The 14609-nt window shown below is 45.5% G+C and overlaps 1 protein-coding gene across 2 annotated transcripts in view; it reads left to right on the forward strand.

Annotated features, from left to right (window-relative positions):
• Window positions 1-14609, forward strand: part of LOC146857246 (pancreatic secretory granule membrane major glycoprotein GP2-like) — a 606316-nt gene that overhangs the window by 393633 nt on the left and 198074 nt on the right. The window contains exon 1 of one of the 2 annotated variants that reach the window (XM_085647754.1): window positions 12847-13137. The exons of the other annotated variant lie outside the window; for it this stretch is intronic. The gene's annotated coding sequence lies outside the window, so the exon portion shown is untranslated. Of the gene's footprint in view, window positions 1-12846; window positions 13138-14609 lie in introns of those variants that run through there. 2 annotated transcript variants of the gene reach the window in all.

Genomic DNA, 14609 nt, shown 5'->3' on the forward strand with positions numbered 1-14609 from the left:
ACAAAATGGGGGGTAACAGCTCAGGGCAAAGAAGAGAGTCTCGACGAGGAAGAACAAATTGTAGAGTTTGGGGGTACGGATAGGAGAAGGGGTGGCGAGCAAAAGAGGGTAAGGTCAGGGTAAACAGGATGATATGTAAAAAGGGAGAGCCAGGGAGAGCCAGGGAAAAAAACCAGAAAGATAACCAATGCATGAGAGACAGAAAGCAAGGTTAAAGGAATGATTATTGTCCCCAAATTTTGTTGAGAAGGTGATGTTTTAGGTCTTTTTTAAAGCTGGGTTAGGAGGGGTTGCAGTACAGGTCTCTCAGAAGGGCATTCCAGATGTCCTGGCATTTCCAGAGAAGTAGCGAGATTGGGTGTTTTTATTTTGTAGAAGATGGGGGACGAGGAGGAGCGCAGTGGTGCTTCTCATCAGTCTGGTGCAGCCCGCTTTATGAAGTTTGTTTGTTAGGTACAATGGGGATTGTTGGTGAAGAGCTTTGTGCGTGATGCAGGCAGTCTTATAAAAGCATCTTCCTTTGATGGGCAGCTGTTTTAGGGATTTAAGGGCCGGGTAGATGGGGTTGAATCGTTTACAGTCAGGGATGAGCCTGGCCGCCAGGTTGAGCTCAGCTCTAAGGGGGGCTAGGTGTACTTTAGGGGTTCCGGTGAGGTTAGCGTTGCCGTAGTCAAGTTTGGAGAGGACTAGTGATTGGACAACCCATTTGAAGTCATCTGGAGGAATGAAGGGTTGGATTATCTTGAGGTGTCGGAGAGTGAAAAGTGCTCCTTTGGCCGTGTTTTTTATGTGGTTCTTAAGAGCCAGGTTTTCATCAAGAGTAAAACCTTGGGATTTCGCCAAGTCAGATAAGGTGAGCGGACAATTGAGGACACTGAGGTCCGTGATCCAGCCTTTGATGGTGAGACAATTGTTTTTAGGAGAGAAAAGAATAATTTCAGTTTTATTATTATTCAGTTTAAGTTGGTTGGAGTAGAACCAAGATTGGATCTTGCTCAGGGTATTGTTTAAATTAAATACATCAGAATGGGATTTAATCTTATAGTAGAGTTCGGTGTCAACAGCGTAGAGGTGATAGTTGATTCCGGCCTGTTTCAAAATGAGGGTAAAGGGTTCCATAAAGCGGTAGAAGATAGAGGCGGAGAGAATAGAGCCCTGGGGGACACCCAGGGAGACAGGGGTAGGATTGGAGAGTCAGGCGTTTATTTAAAAAAAAGTTTTTGCTGATTTACAATCATTGGCCTTTTTGCAGAGCCCACAAAATGACAATCAAATATGTGCCACTTGTAATTGTGATTTTATGGCAATGTTTGTGAAGGAAGTGCACAACTCAAAATATTGACAGCGTCATAACAAATTAAATGGAGTGTTTGAATCTGAGTTGATGGGTTGTGTGTGTTGGGAAATGGTCATATCAGGAGATGAACAGATGTATGTGCAGAAGATGAGAGGTGTTAAGAGGAAAATGATGATGTGTGAGATATGGAGATGATTTCAGACATATGTGGGAGGGAAAAGGAGTAACTGTGTAACAGACTAGGAGAAGGCAGAAGGAACTGGCATGACGGGAAACAGAAGTGATAGCGACACTCTGAAATCACCTTCTCTTCTACAGATCTTAGCAATTGTAATTCAGTTTAAAATTTTCAGAACTGAAACATTTTTTATTCTAATTATTTACAACAAAATCACTGTTGTCACTCATTTATTTGATACTGCAAAAAAATTCTGGCAAAGCCAAAAGGTCTCTCTTGTTTTTTAGGTGTATGCCTATCGTTGTCTTATTTGTCTGGTTGCATTGCCATAAAACTCAGAGAGAGGCACCCAAATGCTAGCCAGGTGCCATGCTTTGTAAAGCATAGGAATTTAGTTTTCCACACACTCAATTATGTGGCCTATACCAGTTATTTATTTATTTACAATGTTTCATATAGCGCGAACATGATCCCGAAGGATGTCAGAGCGCTTTACAATAGGAGGGAAGGAAGGTAATAAATTGCAGTAACGGCATCAAATAAGAATAACAAACAGAACAGTTACAAAACAAAAGGGGTGAATAGAGAGTAATGCAATAAATGGTACATCGCGAGCTAAGAGGGGAGCAAATTATAGGTTAATGAAGAGTAGCACCCAGTGCAGGTCGTTAGGTTGTAAGTCCAATGACTTAGAGCAGATGTTCCAAAGCCATTTAAGGTAAGAACTTGTTAAATAAGGAATCTTTTAGCTTCCAATTTGAAAGCAACCGTGGAGGAGATTCTGCGTACTTTCAGTAGGAGAGAGTTCCAGATATTTGGGGCAGAGCCGGAGAATGTTCGGTGACACGTTCTCTTTTTGCGAAAGATCTGTGGTTTGAGGAGGAAAGAGTTAGCACTTCTCGAGGGTCTACCACCTCTGGATAATTCTAGCGTTTGCGCTAGATAACTGGGGGTTTTGTAATGGAGGGCTTTGTGAGACAGGCAGGCAATCTTCAGCTGAATTTGTTCTTCGTAGGGCAACCACTTAAGGGATTTTAGGACTGGGGATATGTGTTCATTTCTTTTGGTACCCGTTACCAGTCTGGCAGCAGCGTTCAAAGATGCCCTTAATGGGGCCAAGGTATATTTGTTGAGGCCACAGAGCGTAGCACTGCCATAATCTTGTCTCGGCAAAACAAGCGCTTGGACTACCTGCTTGAAATCAGCTTGAGGAAGGAATGGTTTGATATTTCTGAGTATCCTCATCAGGTGATTAGCTCTCTTGCACACATTGCTGATATGATTCTTCATGTTCAAATGCTTGTCCAGGGTGATTCCAAGAGATTTGGCTGAGTCAATAATGAGGGGGGAGCAGTTGAAGACAGTGAGGTGGTTCATCCAAAGGTCTAACTTGGGGATGTGATTCGGAGGAGAAATGAGAAGGAATTCTGTTTTGGAGGTGTTAAGCAGGAGGTGGTTCTCAGTTAACCAGTTTTGAGTAGACGTTAGAGTAATGTTGAGTGATATGAGGTTATCCGGGAAGGAGATTTTCAGATAAAGTTGCGTTTCAGCCGCATACGTATGGAGGAGAATGTTCGTGGAATTTAGTGCATTAGCTAATGGTTCCAAGAACAAGTTGAAGAGTATAGGAGATAAGGCGGACCGTTGGGGACCCTCATGGATACTGGAGAGGGCTGGGAGAGAGAGGGTGGTTCGCATTGATTCTTTGTGATCTGTGGTGGAGGAAGGATGAGAACCATTGCAACACCCGACCTGAGAGGCCCATCCTGTTCTTCAAAATGAATAGGAGGTTGTCGTGATTGACAGTGTCAAACGCAGAGGAAAGGCCGAGGAGGATTAGGAGGCAAGATTCATTTTGGTCAAGCATTTTTAAATTGTCATCCATTACGTGAGTCAGAGCAGATTCAGTGGAATCTTGGAAACAATTCCTAGTTACAGTTCTTTACCAATTTCCATTTTAAAGACTTGCCACTTTTCTCGTTCCTCTTAAAGCACTCACCACCTCCGATGATCAGCACAGTGATCTGATCAACACAAAAGCAATGCAAACCTGCGCAAAATGTTTATTCTGGATTTACTTTCCAGTGCAAAACAATGGTTTGCGCTGAAAAGGTGCCTGAAAGGAATGCTATTTGTGCTGCTTGCAATTAATTTGCATCAAGGGGGAGTTCTGTGGGTGGTACATGAGCATTTCCATGCAACCACCCACAATTTTTAACACAAAGATATATCTATTAACAGTATGAGACAGGACTTTGAGCCACAAAACATACCTCTTTAAAGCTGGTGTAAAAAAGAAGAAATGTCTTTATTTCTCCTATGTTTTCCAACTTTGCACTGTACAGCACACATCCAAAGTGGGCAAAGTTTTAAAGTTAGTCCAAGCATAGTATTTTGTATTGAAAGGGTATCATTCCAGTACAAAACCTATGCCAGACATGACACAAACAATTAATCAATCAATCAGGGGAATTGTAAGCGCGCTACTCACCCCTGAGGGTCTCAAGGCACTGGGGTGATGAGGTAAACAGCTCCGTTCAGTCAAAGAGTCAGGCCTTGAGCGTCTTCCTGAAGATGTTCAGGGAGGAGGCAGGTCTTGGCCACGATGTAGAAGGTTCTTCCACCTGTTCTGGCTCTGCGGATGCACGGGGTTTCAGCGAGGGCGAGGTCACCTTTGCAATAAGGTGCAAAAGTGTTTTTGTGTGTGTGTGTGGCACTAGGCAGAGTGATTGACCGCCAACCCACACTAACAAAATCACTGTACAAAAACAGCACACATTACACACAATTCCTGAGACCATCATATGCACAATACAGCTCAAAGTAATACTGTTGTCTAAGTGTTTGCTCCCTCAGTGGTACATCCTTTCAAGTTATACTTGTAAATGTTATCCTTTCATTCGTATATCTAGTGTGAACAAGGTAGTTTAAACCTACTAGATCCACAAACACTTAGAATGGCATCAAAGTCACATAATAAGAAAAGGAAGATCAACCACTTTAAGCCAAGCAATGGACAATTGTACGCCCAACAGAATGAAACAAACTGGAGTGTCCTTTGGCACGCAAAACAATGCACATAATCTTCATATCTGTGATACCATTTCTATATTTTCTATTAAAAGGGAGAAATAAATAGGGAACACTGATTCGTTGCTGTGTAGATCACTACAGTATAGAAGGGTTTTCTGGTCCAGTTAATTTCAAACTTTCATTTGCTGAAGTTTTAGGCACCTTATATCACTATACGCTGTTAGGTATTCTGCAGCATTTTCTACTATTTTGCAGTTTACCCTTAGCCTGTCCTTCTTGATTCCTCTCTTATCCCACACATGGTTTGTTTCTTGGCCTGGGCAACTAAAAGTACTGCTCTCCCGTCCTATTTTAAGCCTGGTTTTCTGATGTTAGGCATGGGCTTACGTAGCCTGCTCTCCTGGCCTCTCTGCCCTACATTTCTGTGAGGAGGAAGGGAACTAGAGTGGACAACTGACCAGACTATCTCACGGAGGCCCTTCTTTGAAAGGCCTTACACTTCCAAATAACTGAAAAACGAATACCTCTAATCCTGCCCATTGCCACGGTCCAGTGGACCCAGCCTGCCCTATCAATTTTAGTTGGGTACACCTCATTGCTTGTTGTGAATTTTTAGACTCACACCCCCCTAATATTATTGACTAAGCTACACCCCTGTTTGTGAGCTACTGGTAAGTAGCTCTCCTGTGTGCTGTCCAACCTAAAAATTATAAGCTTTTTCTTGACTGAATTAATATATGTATACTAAAATTGAAACATGTATTTGAGACAAAAATGTGTGTATTTTCAGAACTCATAAGCTGATTTTTTTTATTAAAGCTGAGATGTGATTGATAAACAATTTGCATTGGGGAGACTTATTAATATTATTGCTTGGTGCCAAGGGCATTGCAGCTATGACTATTATGTATTACCCGTGTAAAGACGTTTCAATTTTACAAAGCCTTTTTTACATTACTGCTGGCACCCTGCTTGATGCACCGAGGGTGATCACTGCTGGTAATCTTGCATGAGGTGGCCAATAATTTTATCTTGTCTGATGTGGTCACTGTTACAGCACTAATGATATTAATAGTTTGGGTGATTTTTATTGAACATACATAGCCTATTACAGAGAAGGTTAGAGACTCCTGGGGTAAGGCATTAGCAACAACCAATGCTAGAGTACAAGTGCTTGAAGAGCAGTTCTTAAGTCGCTTTTTGGAGGAGATAGTTTGACTTTCTTTAAAAGAGGGAGCTGGTACCAGGCAGTCTGTTTTTTTCATGATGTGTTCCTTAGGGTTAGTGTCATGGGTGAGAGTCGGGGTTTGAAATCGTCAAGGTTCATGTCATTGAGCTTCATTTGTACTGTATCTTGTTTGCTAGTCTTGACCGTCTAATAGGTACTCTGTCTTGGCTGGGTCGAGCTTCAGGTAGACTCTGAACATCCCAGACTGGGTGATGTGCAGGCATTGTTTCTGGCATTGGAAGTCTGAAGGAGAGGAGATATTCATTATAGTTGGGTATCTTCAGCATATTGCTGAATCTTGATACTATTATCTGTTAGTAGAGCATCAAGTGGCTCTATGTAAAGGTTGAAGGTGACAGGAGACAGTGTGGATCCCTGGGGGACTCCACATGTTATAGAGATTGTTTGTGATCTGGACGTGCTCATGCAAACAGAATGGTGTTGCTTTGAAGGTGGGATGGTCAACTATGTAAAAGGCAGCTGAGAGATCCGGCAATATCTGGAGGCAGATGTCATCTTCATCTGTTGTCAAGAGGGCAATGTCTGCAATGGGTAAGGTGGCAGTTCCTATGCTGCAGCATGATCTGAAGCCAGACTGGTAGTCTCTACTAGAGATGGTTAGCATTCATGTGATTTTGAAGCTGAACATAGACTGCTTTTTCAATGATCTTGCCAATGAATGGTAGGTGAGTGATGGGCTGGTAGTTGGTGAGGTCATCAGGGTGTAGTGTAGTGTAGGTTTCTTTTGGAGTTGGAGGATCCGGTCATTCTGTATAGTTTCTGGTAAGATGTTGTGAGTGTGGAAGGCATTGACAATATTAAGTAGAGGTAAGAGAGTATCCCCAGAGAGAGGGATTTAATGAAGGACGATGATAAGACATCATCTTTAGAAGAAGTAGCATTGAGGGACTTGAGATCAGCTAAATCTGGAAGAGATTTGAAGGTTGACCATTGTAGGGTGAGTGTGAAAGATGAAGCAGGCTTGTTATCATTAGGCCTGGGCAGAGTTTTCAGAGTTCCGCACACCGGAACTCTGCAAAATGACAAAAACACTCTGCCGCGCTACACGAAGGTCTGCAAGCAGCAGAGTGCATTAGGTCGCACTGTTCACACTGATTTTTAGCGCCGGGTATTTGTCCCACGTGAATGGCACCATGCGCAGCCCAAGAGGGAGCTGCTCTCTCTGTCGCTCGAGTAGATTTTCTATTGAGTGGCAGCTTCCTCAATGCGAACAGATGGTTTTTCAACGCTAGCGGTCGCGACCATCCGTGACTGCCCGCATGGAGAAAACTCACTGGGAGGTGGTCTAGAATTGGATTTTCCTCGCTCACCAACTTAACAAAAACGAGTGAGGAAAAAACTCTGTGTTGTCAGCGGAAACCTCCGCACACTCCATGAACAGAGCGGAGTTCACCACCCAGGCCTAGTTATCATCGATGTGCAGTTGGATTTTCTGTATTTTTTCACTGAGGAAGAGGGTGGTGCATTGAACTTTTCTGTGGCGGGAACAATAGTGAGTCTGTCAGGGCTTACACAGTATGCTGCCTTTGGTGGTGGCTTCATTGACGATGATGATGTAGTAATTTGCTTCGGCTGATGTAGTGAGCAGTCCACGTGTTGCGCGGAGGGCCTTCAGCATCAAGAGATGCTCAAGAGTTCTGTTTCTCTTCCATTTTCTTTCCTGTGACTCGATTGTTTATTGTCAGCAAGATCTTTACAACACCAGAATGATGAAGACTTTGGCTTGCACTTGTGTGTTGTAATTGGGGTGTGGACTTTCACATAGCTTTTTTAAAGATTGTTGAAGTTGTTTAGAAGAGTTTTGGTATCGGATGTGGAGTTGATGAGGTGAGAGATAGGTTCCAGCATTAGGTTGTCTATGGAGAAGTCTTTAAAGGATCTGAAGGGTTGGTCTTCTCTTTTTTGTTGACCTTGGTTTGTTGATAATACACTCGGCAGGTAGATATGGATAGCAGAGTGGTCAGTCACGTCAAATGGTATGAGTTGTAAGTCATCTCGGGATCCCCCAATGACCCAGCACCCCCGCAAACTCTCAATAAGGTGATGGACATCATCCGCCCTGTCATTCTGGATGTCCTTAATGCTTCCATCTCCTTTAACTCCGTCCCAGCACCATGGAAATGTGCGATGGTTAGGGCCCTTTTGAAAAAACCCACCTTGGACCAGAACAACTTGGCCAATTTCCGCTCCATTTCCCTACTTCCCTGGATGAGCAAACTGCTTGAAAGGCACATCAATAATATCTTAGTGGACTACTTAGAATCAAATAGTCTGCTATGCGCCTCTCAGACGGGTTTCCGCCCGCAGCATGGAACTGAAACTGCTCTGCTAGCAGTGACGGAAGAAACTAGATTGGTGCTGGACCGGGGAGGAAAAGCAGCCATCATACTACTCGACCTCAGTGCCGCGTTCGACACTGTCAACCATGCCACACTGCTACACCGTCTGAAAGGCATGGGCGTGTCGGGCGCGGCCCTGGAGTGGCTGACCTCCTTCCTGGACGAGCGCTTCTTCCAGGTGTTTGAGGGCAAAGCAGTCTCCCCTAAGCAACCACTTAGATGTGGGGTTCCTCAGGGCTCCTCCCTGAGCCCCACACTTTTTAATGTCTATATGCGACCTCTAGCGGAGATAGTCCAGCCCTTTGGCGTGCGTATTGTCACCTACGCGGACGACACCCAGTTGGTGGTCTCTCTGGACCACACTGAGGAGCCGTCCAACACCCTGGGCCTCTGTCTAGAGGCCGTTGCTAAGTGGATGCAATCGTCCTGTCTCAAACTTAACGGGGAGAAGACAGAGATTATGCTATTGGGTAACCCTCCTCCGACCATTTTGACATCAATTTGGCCCACCTGCCTTGGTGCTCCCCCCCTCCCAAACCGCAGATAAAGAGTCTGGGAATCTGGCTCGATAAAGCGCTGGACTTCTCGGTCCAGGCTACAAAAACTGCCTCCACGTGTGTCGGCCTAATGAAAATGCTCCGCAAAGTACTCCCTCTGCTTCCTTTCCAGGCGAGGAGAATCATGGTTCAGGCCCTGATACTCTCCCGCCTGGACTATGGAAACGCGCTATATCTGGGTGCCCCGGCTTCAGTGACCAACAGGCTCCAAGTCACGCAAAACTGCGCCGCCCGATTATTATTCAACATCCCCCGCTGGCAGTCAGCCAAGAAAGCTCTAAAAGAATTGCACTGGCTCCCGATGGCTGCTAGAGCACAGTTTAAGGCTATGTGCATTGTGCACAAATCTTTCCATCGAACAGGCCCTGCCATCCTGTCCCCCTTAGTTGTGCCCTACGCTCCATCCAGAGCCCTTCGCTTGGGATCATTGCACCTAGTTACCACTTCTAAAATCAACAAAGCACGTTGGGGCGGCCGTTCCTTCTCCCATACTGCTGCGAGACTTTGGAACTCCCTCCCCTTAGCCCTCAGAGAAAATAATAACCGGCTGGCTTTTAGGAAAGCTTTGAAAACCCACCTGTTTGCAAAAACGTGCTAGTCTCACCCTGCGGCCCGCCACAGTGATCAATTAAAGCGCTGCGAGGCCTCCGGGTAGTCTATGCGCTATATAAATATAATTTTTCATTTCATTTCATTTCATTTCATTTCATTGGATAGTTGGTGATGTTGAGAAGACCAGATTGAGGATGTAGCCTTTGGAGTGTGTTGGTTTTGTGGTATGCTGTACCACTTTTAGTGTATCAATCAGGTTGAAGAGGGATTTTCTTGTTTTTTTTACTTGCATTGTCTGGGATGTTGAAGTCACTCAAGTGGGTTGGTGTGGGCATGTCCGATGGACACAGTATTGAGGTGGTCTCAGAATTTATTATTAAAGTCCTTGTTCTGCCCAGGAGGCCTGTAGATGAGATGGAATATGGCTGTCTGAGCCACATAGAAAAGGAAATGGCATGTAAGCAGCTCCAGGGAGTTGAGTGTTACGTGCTTGCCCAGTGTGCATAACGAGGAGGACTTATGGATGACAGCAAGGCCTCTTCCCTTCCAATGAGCAGTCCACACAATGGATGCTGTAGAGTGTGGGAAGAAGGACGTCTAGGATGTGTGAACATGTGAACCATGTTTCTGTGATGAAGATAATGTCAATGTGTGGTTTGTGTAGTACTATAGAGTGAGCATTAATGATAAAGAGTTGGAATACTGTTCTGTAGTTTGAGTGTGAGTGGTAGTTCGTGGGATTTGCATGAGGTTGCGCCTATGTGTTGTGCAAAAGCTATGCGAGTGTAAGGGTTGTCTATGTCTGGATGTGATCATGGGGAGTGGTAGTATAGGGTGCTGAGTGAGGTACATCATTATAGTCTTACTTTGTAGGTTTCACTGGAACAGGGGCTCTGGCCCAAGACCCTTCCAGGCCCTAACAAGCCCAAACAGGCAATGCCCTTTTGTGTGACTGCCCTACGAGGGGGACACCCTTGCAATGGGACACCCTGAAGAGTTGGGTTAAGTTGGGCAAACGCAGGAGGTGATGCCACTTTCTGTGTGGATGGATGAGGGGATATCCAGTGATGTCATTTCCTGTGCAGGTGGATGAGGGGAAAAGCGGTGATGGCACTTCCTGTGCAGATGAATGATAGGAAATTAAGTCCTCTTACTTGGCTTCTTCTTTTAAAGATGGTTTTGGTGGGAAAACAGTGATGCCACTTCCTGTACAGATAAATGAGCAGAAATCCAGTGATATCACTTCCTCTGCAGATGGCTGATGGGAAGTGCAGTGATGAGACTTCCAGTGCATATGGATGATGGGAAAAAAGTTCTTTTGCTTGGGATCTTCTTTTAAAGATGGTTTTGGCAGGACACCAGTGATGTCACTTTATGTGAAAATGGATGATGGGAAATCCAGTGATATCACTTCATGTGCAGATGGATGATGGGAAATGCACTGAGGTCATTTCCTGTGCAGATGGAGGGTGGGAAATGCAGTGATATCATTTCTTATGAATATGGATGATGGGAAATAATATCAAAGGTTTGCTGAGCAGCCCTCATGGTTCATGTGTCCACTCAGCAAGGATTTTCATTTTTCAAAAACAAACTCCTAAAGGGAGAGTTTGTTTTTTAAAAACAAAATATTAATTACCCTGACACCAAGCAGGTTTTCTGGGGGTCATTTTGACCACTAGGCTTTTCATGGCAGTCCCAAATAGAAACAAAATACATCAGACCGTCCACTCTAAATAGGGATGGGGGCCTGATTTATTTACATCAACAGCCTGAACTCTGTCAGTCTGTCAGTGTATGGTTTCTGTCTGCGGAGCCAGCGAAGGCGCCACCGTGGTTGGATGCATTAAAGGCAAACATCAGTTTGGCTGACAATCTTTTTTTGGCGCAGTACCCTGTCCGCCAAACTCTAAATCAGGCCTTATGTTTAAATATTAAGTTGAATATATTCATTCAGTGTGCAGTACAATATACTCCAAGATGGCCTGTTCAAGTGTGCTCCTTTTCAATATTAAAACTTTGTGAGATTTTGAACAGTATTTCAAAAATCTTTCCCATTGTATCTAATGCTGGCATCTAAAAGCATTGTCTGAAAGACTTCAGATGACATCTCAGAATATTAATTACATCAATATTACAATCTTACGGGGAACCTTATTTTTGAGCTGATGGGTAACTTTCGTTTAAAGACTCAGGCACATTTTGTTAAGAAGATAACATCTTATCTTTTAAAGGTTTTTTCATAGTTGTATCATCAGGGTCGGTCTGGGTCAAAAAATAGTCCTGGTCACCAAAATAAAAGTGGCCCCAATTAGAAAATCAGATAGCTAAAAAAGTATCCAATGTTCCTAATTGCGGCAGTTTTGAGCTCGTAAAGACAAGGGGGCATATTTATGACTCTTGTGGCTCAGGGCAGTGCAGCAAATCACCTTGCTGCGCCGCCCTGAGTACACAGGTGAAGAGGAGGAATGTACCGTATTCATCCAATACAACGCATTCCTATCCTTTTCCCTTGCTCTGATGCCCTTTTGGCAGCCTACCCCCCACGCAGGCACCCTTGCCCTATGGTGCAAGGGTGTCGTTCTTGTAGACAGGATTGTTGTTGAGCAAGAATGGGCACCTTCCTACACAAAAACAATCCTGAGAGGCTTTTCCTCTTTCTATGTGTGCTGCAGAATGCTGCACACATAGAAATAAGAAAAAACAAGGAAAAATAAAGATATTTCTCCTCGTTGCACCTTTCCGGTGGAGGCGTATCTTTCTTGGCGCATTCCCCGGTTTACCTGTTTTCGTAAATCTGTGAATGCGTCAAAATCCATGGATGTTACCTGGGAGCAGCCATGCAACACCCATGTAAACATCTTCCTGACGCAGAGTAATGTAACGCAGCCAGACGCGCAACACCCATTGGACTCACAGGGCTTCAGACCCCCTCCCCCCCCCCCCCCCCCTCGTGTGTGGCAGCCCGGGATGAGACACCTTCCCGGGCAAAAAAGCAGCCGCACCCGAGCACTTCACAGGTCTTTAAAAGACCATTTGCATGTTAATGAGGCCTCGCTGTTGTTTCACCCCTTCTAAGAGCCCCTGCAGCTCCACTCTGCCTATTGCTTCAAGTTCAGCCCCCCCTGAAATTTTTGCTCAGCCCCCCCCCGAAATTTGGCTCTAGTTGCGCCTCTGAACGCAGCGTTGTGGTGTGGTGCGTTACATTACTTGAGATTTACGAAGCCACACGGCCATGCAAGGTGACCTTGCGTGGCTTCATAAATCTAATTTTATACTTGCGTCACTCTTGCACTTAGGGTCGCGTGGTGCTAGAGCGACAGAAAGGGACTCATGAATATATTCTAAAATGTATAAGTGTTTTGCAAAGTATCTGGAACCGCAGGGATTTAAGTTTGCTGCAGGTACTGTTTGTGGTCATATCTGGGAAATCACTTGTAAAAACTGGCCCACGAGACCATAAAATAGGCCCACAAACCAACAAAACTGGCCCACACACTAGCCTAAGCCAGTCCGACGCTGCCGTCACCCCAGTCCTGGCAGGAGGGAAGGCCAAGCTGTCGCTGGACGAGAGGAGCGCCGTTGGTCGCAGAGGTGTCCATTATCCGGAAGAAGAACAGGCGCGTGGGAGGGAGCGGCTCACACCTGACGTGTCTGCCGCACTGTGTTTGGCTCTTTTTCTCAAGAAGGGGAACCGGTTCCAGACCTTTCTCAAAATTTAGTGGTAATGCGGAGCCGTGAGTCCTGCCTCATGGGCGTGTGAACCAAGAAGCCGCGTGACAGCAGGTACTTCCATAGAAGCGCCCTGAGGGCTGCCCCCCGGAGGACTCGTAGCGCCTCAGGAAGCGCTCGGCTCTGCAGCGAGCAAAGGGGTTGGACGCAGGGCTCTTCCGTGGCGCGTCCATGTTTCAGGGGCGCCGAAAGGTTTAGAGGTGAGTCTGGCTATTGGATCTTCTGTGTGCCCTGCCCCTCCGCGTCCTGTCTCATACGCGCTAACCCTTCACCAGAGAGGCTCCTAATCCTCAGTTTTTTTGTATAAAAAGTTGCCAAAACTTGCCATTTACATCTCATGATTATCGCCTGCCTCTTAAAATAGCCATCAGTTCAGTGCAAGTAGAAAGATATCTATTAGCCGTCTACGTGCTCTTTCAAAAGCTCCTTCTTTCTTGTCCACAATTGTTGGTACGTAGGTTACCTGAGAAGGTCAGAAAGCGTGGCTCTGCCGGTCGCATTCCAGGCTGGTGCCTCGGAAGGCCGGCTGGGGTGGAATAGAGTCAGTGATATAACTTGCATGGTATTCCGAGAAAGGCCACTAAGGTGGGGTAGAGTCAGCCTTGTCATGCGTGCCTCTAAAGGTTGCTTGTGCGAATAACAAATGCCCTGAACGGGCCATCCCACCAATGCACAGAACCAGCTTCAATTCACACTGTTTCTTTTTATTTCCTGTATGTGCTTTTAAAGAGGAATACTGCTCGGGTGTAACCCATGGATGTCCTCAGTGAGTTAAGATTAGCTTCTCTCTTGAGAGCAGAGCTGTGATTAAGTGTCCTACAAGTTTTTATATTAAAGGGGGTGGGGTGGCACAGGTGGTTAATTGTGGTTTGTGTAACAATCAGGACCCCCCAAAACCCACTGCCTGCCTTAGGGCGGTGAAGTAGCAAAGGCACAGAGAAGGAAGCCACTGGGATGGGCAGACACAGCTCAAGGTGATTGGTCTCACGACCACTGGAGTCTACCTCTTTCTCAATCCCAGCCCTGTGTTCTTATCTAGCCCTGCCCCTCTCACAAGTCACTAATCCTCCCCCTCAGGCGCACACTCTGACACATTCCCCCCTTGATCTCCAAGTTCTGTTTTTTGCCTCCTTTCACTTCGCCTGTTTCTTCCTCTTTTCTTCTACCTCTCGCCCTCCGCTCTGAGTTTAATCTCTGAATATCATTGCTAATCACCACTGCCATACTGGCCCAGAATGCACTATTTTTGTCTGCCTGCTCTCTTTCTGAAATATGTCTGACCCTGTGCTGGTTGGCCAGAATGCCACTTCTAAGTGAATTCTGCATCCTGCTTCCCTCACCTTCTCCCCCTCTGCTCATGCTGTCTTTGCCTCACATGATAAGCCGCTCAGTCTTCTCTCCTCATCTCTCTGTCATCACAACCAAAATTATTTAATGAATTTTGGCCAGAAACAAGGCTTGCACCAGTGGCGGCTGGTGATTTTAGCAGGGAGGAGCGGGGGACCAACATGCGCACGTACACGCTCAGTCGCTTCTGTGCATTTACCCACATACACGCGCACACCCAGTCACTACACTCATTCACAAATACACATACATACATACATACACACATGCATCAAACATCAAAAAACATAAAACTTAAGTTCACTGCAGCTCTGCAGGAGCAAAG

This window comes from Triturus cristatus, chromosome 3_2, assembly GCF_964204655.1.
Source record: "Triturus cristatus chromosome 3_2, aTriCri1.1, whole genome shotgun sequence".
In the NCBI taxonomy this organism is placed as follows: domain Eukaryota; kingdom Metazoa; phylum Chordata; class Amphibia; order Caudata; family Salamandridae; genus Triturus; species Triturus cristatus.